Genomic DNA, 12,506 nt, shown 5'->3' with positions numbered 1-12,506 from the left:
TGCTACTAAGTAGCAATAGCGCATGATTTTGTCCAGCGCTACTGCTAAGATGTTGTGTATAAGGTTTTCCCTAGTAGTGATAGATTAAGGGACAGGGGATGGCCACATGCTGTGGTGTGCCTTATGTGAGATCAGGTTTGTGGAAGTGTTGTTCACTAGGTGCTGATTTGCCCTTTTGCCAAGCAAGTTTGGTGCATTTTGGCTACCTCGCAAGTTGCTGTTGCGGATGCTGCGATGATCAGTACCTCTATCTTCAACTGGTGACACAAAACCTCAAGATACACCAAGAACATCTCAGGTCACGGCCACCGTCTATGTTGCCTGGAATCTATGGACAGAGAGAAACAGACGCATCTTAAAAAATGAAACTATCTCGGTTGAGGGGGTTGTAGCCTTGATTAGAGTTGACATTGAGGCCTTTGAACAGGCATACCACGAGTAGTCCTCTACCGCCTTCTAATTGTTTTTCCCTTTTCTTGTAACCTCTACTTTGTACAGTTTTCCCCTCTACTATATTGAATTGGCAGAGCTCCCGCTGTTGCCCATAAAAAATGTGCAAAATAAGCATAACTATGGTCTAACTTCGATTCTCTATTGTCCACGAGAACTCTCCAAGGACACCATTACACTCCAATCAGTACTGACTCCAAGGTTGTTTCTCCATTAGTTGAGAGGACCACAGATGCAAGTATCTGCAAACAAGAAACTATATCGCTCTTGACCAGACCAGGAAGTACTTTGAACATTTTACTCTTGAGTTTTCTTTGGAATTGAAGATTCAAGATGTAGTGAACAGGGTAATATAGTAGAGAACCATGATTGGCATGCAAGCAACCTTCAATTACAGAGGCTTGTCCAATCATATTTTGCCAATATCCAAACACATTAATGTCTGCTAAGAAAGTTTCCACTTTTCCAATATTTGGCCAGGTTAAACCTTCTAAGAAACCAAATAATGAGTGGAACAAATTTGCAGGTTCCTTCTGGGGATAACTGCAAGCAACGGAAATTGTGGCCCAGTCTGACAGTATCAGGTAAAATATAGCGTCTAGTACTTCTGCCATAAGTAGAGCTCCCATAACCACACATGTGATAGTAACATTAGCTTCTCTTGCGGCAAATTCAATCACAGGGTCGTGGGTCCTCACTACAGGGGGATCTCCAAGGAGAGATAATGCGTCGATAGATGTGAACATCATCTTGAGAATCGCCACAACAAGGAAATATCTCTCCATGTGAAACAGCACGCCGTATTTCATGAAGAAGTCGTGGAGGAAACCCAAATCCATCTGGATGATATGAAATGCCCTTGTGTGGTTGTGGATCCATCCTCTCCTGACAGCAAACCTTCGAGAACAAACATGCGCGTCTCTAGAAGGGCGGCTTCAGAGCACTCCATCCCAAATATGCGGCACTTGAGCGGGTGAGAGAGAGCAATCGAGAGGCATACATCTTTCAGTCGTGCATCATGTAAATCCATTTCCTGGATTGTTGTCTTGTTTTAGTTGGGTTCTATAAGCTCTTCTCTTGGTACCCCTCCCCTGATCAACTTTGTGGAAACACCGGACAATGTATAGGTACCCTTCATTGTGGCTGGATCAAAATATTCTTAAGCACCTCTGGCATGAACCTGATCCCTCATGTAGCCAACCACAACTTTGCTGGGTGAAGAGTTTGTGAACATCCGGCTGACAATTACTCTAACCAGATTGTTTATAATTGCTAGGCCAAACAGGACAATAAAGGAAGGCAAATAAATTGTTGATGAAATGGTTCTAGATATCACGCCTTGTTGATGTAGCAATAAGCAGCTGGAATATAATGGCGAAGTAGAAGAAGTACTAGAGCAGCTCGAAGAGGTAGCGCCTCCACTTGCTATTGTTGTTGAGGTCATAGGCGGTGACGGAGTTGGTGCAGCCAGAGATCAGTTGGAGGATCACAACCCAGGCAAGGTGCAACCCGCTCTTGACTGGCGATTGACATCATCAGGCCGAGCGTGTAGGTGAATATGGGGAAGGAGAGCATGTAGGCCAGCCACAGGGTATCTTGGACGAGGCAGTGGCCCGACCGCTGGTGGCAGGATCCAAGGATGAGCCTCAGGAACTGTAGGATGGCTTCCAAAGCCACGAAGGCTTCTATCCATGTGACTATCTCCCCTGGGTCGTCGAGGTTGTGCCCTCGTCGCGTCCTGCGGCTGGTCAGTGTAGAAAGTTATGGAAGCGTCTCAGCTCTCCAACAGGGAGAGCCCACATGTTATATTGATCGAACGAGAGTGTCTCGCGAGGGTACAAAAAGGTTTGGTTGGGATTCAACCAACCAGAGATATTACAGAGAGAGAGATAGGGATAGAAGGTTAAACAGAAAAGGAATCTATCTATGGCGCAAGACAAGTCCTTGCTCCCAACTATATCCCTACAATATATCATGGTTAACACCCTCTCTTAATCTAAGCTTCTCAAGTTTTAGATTACTCTTGAATTCCTCAGACGGTCCTGTAGCCAAGGCCTTTGTGAAATCATTCGCAACTTGATCTTTTGATGGAACAAACCGGATCTCCAATTCCTTGCTTCCAACCCTTTCTCGAACAAAGTGATAATCAACCTCAATATTCTTAGTTCTTGCCTGAAAAACAAGATTAGCAGAGAGATATGTAGCACCAAGATTGTCACACCAAAGACATGGAGTTTGTATGTGACATATTCCAAGCTCCTTGATCATAGACTTTACCCATATAATTTTGGCTGTTGCATTGGCTAATGCCTTGTATTCTGCCTCAGTACTTAATCTAGAGATAGTTGCCTGTTTCTTGGCACACCATGAGATGAGATTAGGTCCAAAGAAAATTGCAAAACCACCTGTAGACCTTCTATCATCCAGGCAACCTGCCCAGTCAGAATCAGAAAATGCACTAACAAGTGTTGAAGATGACTTGCTGAAGGTGAGTCCAACACCCAAGGTGTGCTTTACATATCTCAAGATGTGCTTGGCAGCAGTCCAATGAGCTGAAGTGGGTGCATGAAGAAACTGACACACTTTATTAACTGCAAAAGAAATATCAGGCCTGGTGAGCGTCAAGTACTGAAGTGCACCTACCAAACTCCTGTACTTGGTGCCAACCTCTAGATTCAGAGGAACCCCCTCTGCAAGTAACAATTTCTCTGAGCTGGAGAGTGGTGTTGGACATGGTTTACAGCCCTGCAACCCACCCTTATTCAAGAGATCATATGCATATTTTTCCTGAGAGAAATTAAGAAGGTGGTCTTCATTTCTCTTAAAACAAGGGTGTGCAGCTTAGAACTCAAACGAGAATACCATGCACGTGGAGCTTGCTTGAGTCCATAGAGAGAATTGTCAAGTCTGCACATGTGAGATGGTTTGTGTTTATCCTCAAACCCATGAGCTTGCTTCATATAAACTTCCTCTTCCAGAACACCATGAAGAAACGCATTCAGCACATCTAGCTGTCAGAAACTCCATCCTCTAGACACAACAACGGATAAAACAAGGCGAATGGTAGCAGCTTTAACAACAAGACTAAAGGTGTCCTCATAATCCAGACCATACCTCTGCTTAAAACCCTTGGCAACAAGTCTGGCTTTGTATCGATTAATAGTGCCATCGAACCTGCGTTTGATTCTGTACACCCATTTGCAATCAATGACATTTCTGCCTGGACGTGATGGAACAAGATGCCATGTATGATTTTTCTGAAGAGCATGAAACTCCTCTTCCATAGCCATCCGCCACTTGGGATCAGCCAGCGCCTCATTAACAGTGCGGGGTTCACCTGTGGAAATAGAAGAAACTAAGCCATACTTGGTTTTTTAGTTAATAGGTTGGATGGTGCCGTCACGAAGACATGTACGAGGCAGTGTGGGGGCGAGCGGCTCCGCAAAAGATCCAGCAGCAGTTGCCATCGGGTGGCAGGATCTAGATGATCCCGAGGCATCCGCAGCACCAGGGCCCGCCGGATCGACTGTGGTAGGGAGAGCTGATGCGGGAATGGATGAGGCCGCAGGGGATCAGGGCGAGGCCGCAGAGGATCCAGGCGGGCTGACCGAATCTGCATCGGATCTAGCAGCGGGCCCATCTGGCCCATCTGGCACAGAGGACACGGGAACCCATGTGGGGCGGCTGGCGTACGTGTGCGGGACCGGCACGTACCATGTGGTCGGCTGGTCCCCCGGCGCTGATTGGTGCGCAGCATCCGTGGAGCCCAGCGCACATGTGGGGCGAGACACATCGCATGGAGAGAGGCGCATGGGAGGGAGATGGTGGAGGGCCCCGGGCCGGCTGACTCGGCTGCAATCCCAAAGAGTATGCGGTCAGACCTGACGCGTCCAGACGGGGCGATCCCAAGGATGATGGCGCTGGTTCTCCTGTGTGCATGCTGGAGCCCCCTGATGCACTGTTTGCAACGCCATTTTCTTTTCTGGTTCTTCCTAAAACAGTATACTCAGGAATAATAGGAGATATACGAGTCATAGTTTAGTCAGTACAAATATCATCACCCGCACACGAGACACCGGAAAGATGAGATGGTAGTAGGAGAATTTCTTTCCTAAGGAGGGCACCGGCATTGGGGTGTAGATGTGCAAAGGGAAACTGAGTCTCATCAAAGACTATGTCACGTGAGATGTACACACGACCAGTAGAGACATCAAGGCACTTGAAAATTTTGTGTTGCGCACTGTAGCCAAGAAAAACACATTGTTTGGAATGATACATAAGTTTGCGAGCATTATAGGGATGAAGATTTGGCCAACATGCGCAACCAAAAATATGAAGAGCGGTGTAATCTGGTGTGATATGGAGAATACGTTCAGTGGGAGTTTCATGTGAGATAGTGCGACTGGGCCACATATTAATAAGATGAATAGCGGTAAGAAAAGCCTCATCCCAAAATTTGAGGGGCATGCAAGCTGAAGCTAGGAGGGCTAAGCCTACCTCGACAATATGTCGATGTTTCCATTCAGCAGAGCCATTCTACTGATGTGCATGTGGGCAGGAAACATGGTGAGAGTTACCTATCTTTTGAAAAAAAAATTAGTTTCTCATACTCACCACCCTAGTCGGACTGTACAACAATGATTTTACTATCGAATTTTCGCTCGACAAGAGGTTCAAAATTGTGAAACACGTCGGAACGTTTCTTAAGGATATATATCCATGTATATTTGCTAAAGTCATCAATAAAGCTTACATAGTATTGGTGCCTACCAAACAGAAGTGGGTGTTGGACCCCATACATCAGAAAAGAGAAGTTGCAAAGGTTTTTTAGAGACACCAATAGACACGGGATGTGGAAGTTGTTGACTTTTAGCACATTGACGGGAATCACAAATTGTTTCTGAGTTTCTCTCACCAACAACTGGGAGATTATTACTACTAAGAATATGATGAACAGTAGCAAACGAAGGATGTCCTAAGCGATTGTGCCACCATTCAGCAGAAAGCTTGATGGCACCATACTGCGGAAGAAAAGAGTAGAGTCCTTGCACACAAACACCTCTATAAAGAACTTTCTTGGTGACCTGGTCCTTGATTAAAAAGAATGGGTGAAACTCTAGAAACACATTGTTGTCAAGAGCAATACGATGAACAGATAACAAAGTTTTGGAAGCATTGGGAACATGCAATATTTCATTGAGCTCAAGGTTTTTGTGCAGGGTTTTGATAGATGAGTGACCAATATGACTTATCTCCATACCTGCACCATTGGCGGCGGTGTAGACTTGATCATGGTCACGGTATTTTTCATGCATTGTCAGCTTCTCCAATTCAACAGTGATATGATTGGTGGCGCCTCACTAGTAGAAAAAGGGCCTAATGTGAAGCACATTAATTAGTCCCGGTTTGTAACAGAACCGACACTGATGGGATCATTAGTGTCGGTTCCAACGGCTAGGGGGGAGAAGCTCATTAGGTTCGTGGCGAACCTTTAGTACCGGTTCGTACCACGAACCGGTACCAAAGAGGCTATGGCAGGCTGTGGTCAGGTTGGGGCCCCACCAGTACCTTTAGTACCGGTTCGTGGCACGAACCGGTACTAGAGGTTCTGGGTTTCAGACGAAAACTCATCTGTTACACCGACTATTCAAAATTTTAATAACTTATTACAACTCTGGACTTTTTTGCATTCAGATGCACCATTCAAGGCCACGTCATCAACTTTCAACCCTTTCTCACATCATTTGCTATTTTTCATTCATTTACTGATTTGTTTTGAGAGCTAAATGACCGTGAAATTCAAAAGCACTACAAAATGAACTCTCAAAAGGTTGAAACTTGGCATGGTATCATCATTTCACCCGCATAGCATGTGCCAAAAACTAGAGAGGGTTACGACAAAAGCTGAATGCACTTCGTGTACAAACTGGACAATCTCTTCTGAAGTATCAGGGTTTCGGACGAAAACTCATATGTTACACCGGCTATTCAAAATTTTAATAAGTTATTACTACTCTGGACTTTTTTCCGTTTAGATGCACCATTCAAGGCCACATCATCAACTTTAAACCCTTTCTCACATCATTTCCTATTTTTCATTCATTTACTGATTTGTTTTGAGAGCTAAATGACCGTGAAATTGAAAAGCACTACAAAATGAACTCTGAAAAGGTTGAAACTTGGCATGGTATCATCATTTCACCCGCATAGCATGTGCAAAAAAGTAGAGAGGGTTACGGCAAAAACTGGATGCACTACGTGTACAAACTGGACAATCTCTTTTGAAGTATGAGGGTTTCGGACGAAAACTCATCTATTACATCGGCTATTCAAAATTTTAATAACTTATTACAACTCTGGACTTTTTTTTGTTCAGATGCACCATTCAAGGCCGCGTCATCAACTTTCAACCCTTTCTCACATCCTTTGCTATTTTTCATTCATTTACTGATTTGTTTTGAGAGCTAAATGACCGTGAAATTGAAAAGCACTACAAAATGAACTCTGAAAAGGTTGAAACTTGGCAAAAATATTCCCAAAGAAACTCTAAATACATCAAAAAAACTACTTAGAAATAAATAGAAGAAAATATATAAAGCAGAAAAGAAAAAAATTATATAAAAAATAATTTCCGTGCTGACCAGTGGGCCTGCTCGGCCTAGGGCGTGGTTATGCAGAACCGTAAGGCCCAGCAGGCTCACAGGGCAGTGCGGCAAAGTTAGGCCTAGAGACCTGCATTGGAGAGGAGCTCGAAGGAGCAGCTGCGGCTGGGCAGATAAACCAGTGCCGCTGCCCTTTGCTCGGCGAGATGGGACTAAACATTGTGCACCGCGGAACGGGAGCTCACCCTCTTTAGTACCGGTTCGTGGCTCCAACCGGTACTAAAGGTCGGGTCTTTAGTATCGGGTGGAGCCACGATTCGGCACTAAAGAGGGTGCAGTTCCCGCCGGTCGGGCTGCCAAATTTGACCTTTAGTACCGGTTCCTGTCTCCAACCGGTACTAAAGGCCTCCCCTATATAAACAACACTTACGAAAATTTCAGTTAGTTCATCTATTATATGTTCGTCGCGCCCGTCCCCGCGCCACCCTTGTCACCGTCGTCGCCGCCCCCGTCCGTGTGCCGCCCCCGCCCCTGTCGCCGCCCCCTCCCCCCCTCCCCCATCCCTGTGCTACCCCTGTCGCCGTCGTCGCTGCCCCCATCGCGCGCGTCCCATCGGCGCCCCGGCCCGTCCCCCTGTCGCCTCGCATCGCCGGTTGTCGCCCTACAGTAAGATCGACCGCGCGCCCCGGCCGCCCCCCTGCCGCTCGCCGGCGGCCTCTGTGCACATGCACACACACGCCCACACACATGTTTAATATGTCAAATGTTAGATTATATAAACATTAGATTATATATGAATTAGATAATGTTAGATGAGTTAGTTTTTTATACTTTTAGTTATAGATGAATTTATATTAATGTTAGATGAATTAGATATATATTAAATTTAGGGATATGTGATTTGATCATCTAATTAAAATTTTAGTATATAGAACTAGCTACTTTATGTTTAGTAAGAAATTAATAGAACTAGTTTCGTTGAATTAGTTAAATCAGTTGAACTAGTTTAGTTGAATTAGTTGAATTAGTTGAACTAGTTTAGTTGAATTAGTTGAATTAGTTGAACTAGCTAGTTTAGTTGAATTAGTTGAACTAGTTTAGTTGAATTAGATATATATTACTTGAGCTACTTTATTAGGTATATTTTTAGTAAGTGCTTAGTTGACTTAATTAGTTGAACTAGTTGAATTAATAGAACTAGTTTAATTAGTTGAATTAATATAACTATTAAGTGTTTAATGTTTCACCTATGAACATAGGAAATGTCGTCTGATGACGAAAATGATTTCATTATGTGCGAATATTGCGAAGACCAACGCGGCATGTGCGACAAAAATTTCCTAGTTGATGATAGGCGCTTCAGCATCAAGCTGGATGAGACCTTCGAAGTGGATACAGTAAGTCACAATGACAAGTCTTTTTTCATAATTAAGCATGACTTATGCTTCATTTGCTTCAACTTATAATTTTAAATTTTCACTATTCTAGCGTATCCCCTGCCATGGAAGAATTTTTGTCTTGGATAAGATAGGTTTTAGTCCTAACAAAACTATGAAGGTAAAGAGAGTTTACTTGAAGACCAAGCATGGTTATACCTTCGACGACAAATTATACAATGCAGACACCTACACCTATTTTGAATGCAAAACTTGGCAAGCACTATGCAAGGCTTATGCATTTGAGCCTGATATGTTTATCACCTTTGATATTCGTCCCGAAGATGATATTGAAGGTAATAGAGACATTTGAGTCGATGTGCAGAGGCCTCCAGTTCTACCATTATGTGAATTTCTCAACCAATATTTATGTCTTCGATATTGTTTTTTCAAAAATAGTTGACATCTAATTTCTATTGACAGCTTATTTCCATTCAAGCAAATGTGTCCAGCACTTGGTAGACAGGACCGTCCACTGTCCCGGGGCTGAACTGAACTGCGAGGAGATAAGTCATTATGTTTCATGGCTTCAGGATTTTGATGCTGTCAAGAGAAATTATTTTCTTGAATTTGAAAATCTTAGTACTCAAAATGTGCGACCAAGAGTGATCGTATTGAACTACGGTCACATCTATTTAGGAAAGATGGTAAGATATTTACTATTTTTCCTTAGTTCATCTTTTGCATACATTATTTTTCAAGCTAAACTTCATTGCTAAGTATAATGTTACTCGATGTTCTTCAACAGGGACTCCTGATGATAGTTGTGCCTCAGTGGATTGGTACTAAAGGTCGCATGTCAATGGTTAGCTTACGGCCAAGACATCCTATCCTTGACATGAGTGCATTCAGGGTTTCCACAACCGAGGAATGCTTAATAGTGAAAGACTGGAGAAACATTGTGAAGGATCGCAGAGAAGTAATAGGGGGCAGCAGTCAGAAGCGCAGCCCATGATTAGGAGACAGGTTCATCTTCATGCTCCAATATGATGAATCAGGAGAGCAATACATGTTCTATGCTATTTTACCTGAGAGTGAGCAGCAAGAGTGATTAGCATGCTCTTAGTACTTGTCCTCTCATGTCTGTGTTCTTCGTCCTGAACTCAAATAGTGGTAATGATTACTATGATGATTAAATAGTGGTAATGATAACTATGATGATTTTTAGCTAGCTAGTATATATACTGTTGTTGGTGATGATATGATGCAATAGTTTTTATATTAATATGGTGATGATGAGTTATTATATCATTTATGAAAGAAACCGCAGATTAGTTTCAATGGGATGGATCCTAGCTAGCTAAGTGATCAAGTATATGCCATATCCATATTAATTACTTGCTCACCTAATATAAGTGATCAAGTATAATATGGATGTGGCATATACTTTGATCACTTAGATAGCATCCATGCATCCAGTTGAAACTAATCTACGGTACTTTCACCTAATGATTTAACAACTCATTATAATGTAAAAACAATCTCTAAATTAAATTGAAAACACAAAATTAAAGGAAAAATAAAAAATAAAACCAAAACCCCCCAAACATTTAGTACCGGTTGGTTTTACCAACCGGTACTAAAGGTCTCCCCGCACGCGGCCCTGGCTCGTGCCACGTGGTGGCACTTTAGCGGCGGTTCATGCCGAACCGGTACTAAAGGGGGGGCCTTTAGTCCCCACCCTTTAGTGCCGGTTACAGAACCGGCACTAAACTCCCTTATGAACCGGTGCTAAATCCCGGTTCTGCACTAGTTCCTGTGTCCATATACCAATTGGTATTGACACATAGGATACATCAGCTACAGCTGCAATTTTCTTGTTTTGGGAGTTAGGGTCATCGGCATAGCGCCAATCACAATCCTTTGCAAGATGATTTGTTTTCTTACAAATTTGGCAATGTCCCTCATAACCATCATACCCTTGGAAGTGATGCCCCCTATTGTTGTTGTTGGGAGGGCGCCGAGTGTTGTTGCCGCCACCAGAGGGGTTCTGGTGGTAGTGACCGCCACCACCAGCACCATAGCGGGCTCCTCCTCCATTGTTCTGATACCATTGGACATGGACTACCAGCAATCATCTTCGCCATTGACGTGCGCATTGAACCTGTCACCATCGACGCGCTCTACTCCCTGGTGGTGAACTTCGATCAGCAGATCGAGATGTTCCATGGCGGTGTTGCTGGTGGCTTCAAGTCATCGGTAAACGCTGCCTCCAGGGGTCGTCCAAACACCGGCAAGGGAGGCTACCACAACCAGAAGGGTTGGGCAGCCCCAGAAGAAACAGCGGTGGCTACGGTGCTCCCGGTGGCGGCAACTACGGCACTGGTGGAGGAAGCTACAACGGCGGTGGCGGCAGCTACCAAAGTCGTTTCCTCGGGGGGCACCACCATCGCCGCCCTTCTGGTTGCAGTAGCCTCCCTTGCCAGCGTTTGGACGACCCGTGGAGGTAGCGTTTACCGATGACTTGAAGCCACCAGCACCACCGCCATGGAACATCTCGATCCGCTAATCGAAGTTCGCCACCAGAGAGTAGAGCGCGTCGATGGTGACAGGTTCATTGCGCATGTCGAGGGCGGAGATGATTGGTTGTTAGTCCATGCCCAAGCCCGCGATGATGAAGGAGATAAGCTCCCCCTCCCTGAGTGGTCTGTCCACTGCTGCGAGCAAATCAGAGAGGGAGCGCAAGTGCCCGAAGTATGCCGAGGCCAACTGAGTACCTTTCTACGTGTTGGTTAGAGCAGATCGGATGTTGTTGATGCGGGACAACAAGACGATAGAAAACATAGCCGCCAGTGCAGCCCAGATCGCATGTGAGGATTCAAGCGAGGCAACTTGGACAAGAACTTCTTTGGACAGATTGCAAAGGAGATAGGCGACGATCTATTGCTCCGGGATCGGCCAGTGGTCATAGGCAGGGTTTGGAATCACCTGATCCTTGCCATCTTTGTCTTTGGTGGTGATGGTTTTGCGAGGCTCCTCTAGGGTTTGATCTATATAGCCAAACAAGCTAGCGCCCATTATCTGGGATCGCGCTTGAGCTCTCCAGAGAACATAGTTCGTCCGGGAGAGGGGCTAGTTGAGTCCGGAGGTGATAGGGATGGCGGAGGACGACATGATGGGAGGGAGGTGATGGGAGATTGATGGAAGCTAGCTAGATGTGATGGAAGGGCCTGCTCTGTATACCATGTACAAAGTTATGGAAGAGTCTCAGCTCTCCAACAGGGAGAGCCCGCAGGTTATATTTGTTGGGGAACATAGTAATTTCAAAAAAATTCCTACGCACACGCAAGATCATGGTGATGCATAGCAACGAGAGGGGAGAGTGTTGTCTACATACCCTTGTAGACCGTAAGCGGAAGCGTTAGCACAATGCGGTTGATGTAGTTGTACGTCTTCACGATCCGACCGATCAAGTACCGAACGTACGGCACCTCCGAGTTCAGCACAGGTTTAGCCCGATGACGTCCCTCGAACTCTGATCTAGCCGAGTGTTGAGGGAGAGTTTCGCCAACACGACAGCGTGGTGACAATGTTGATGTTCTACCGACGCAGGGCTTCGCCGAAGCACCGCTACAGTATTATCGAGGTGGACTATGGTGGAGGGGGGCACCGCACACGGCTAAGAGATCAATGATCAATTGTTGTGTCTCTAGGGTGCCCCCCTGCCCCCGTATATAAAGGAGAAAGGGGGGGTGTGGCCGGCAAAGGGGAGAGGCGCGCCGGGACGAGTCCTACTCCCACCGAGAGTAGGACTCCCCCCCTTTCCTAGTTGGATTAGGACTTGGGAGGGGGAAAGATGAGGGCGAGAGGAAGGAAGGAGGGCGTCGCCCCCCTCTCCTTGTCCTATTCGGACTAGGGGAAGGGGCGCGCGGCCCAGCCCTGGCCGCCTCTCCTCTTCTCCGTAAAGGCCCACTAAGGCCCATTAACCTCCCGGGGGGTTCTGGTAACCTCGCGGTACTCCGATAAAATCCAGATTTCACCCGGAACACTTCCGATATCCAAACATAGGCTTCCAATA

Source organism: Triticum aestivum, chromosome 1B, assembly GCF_018294505.1.
Source record: "Triticum aestivum cultivar Chinese Spring chromosome 1B, IWGSC CS RefSeq v2.1, whole genome shotgun sequence".
NCBI lineage: Eukaryota > Viridiplantae > Streptophyta > Magnoliopsida > Poales > Poaceae > Triticum > Triticum aestivum.
This window is presented reverse-complemented; position numbering follows the sequence as displayed.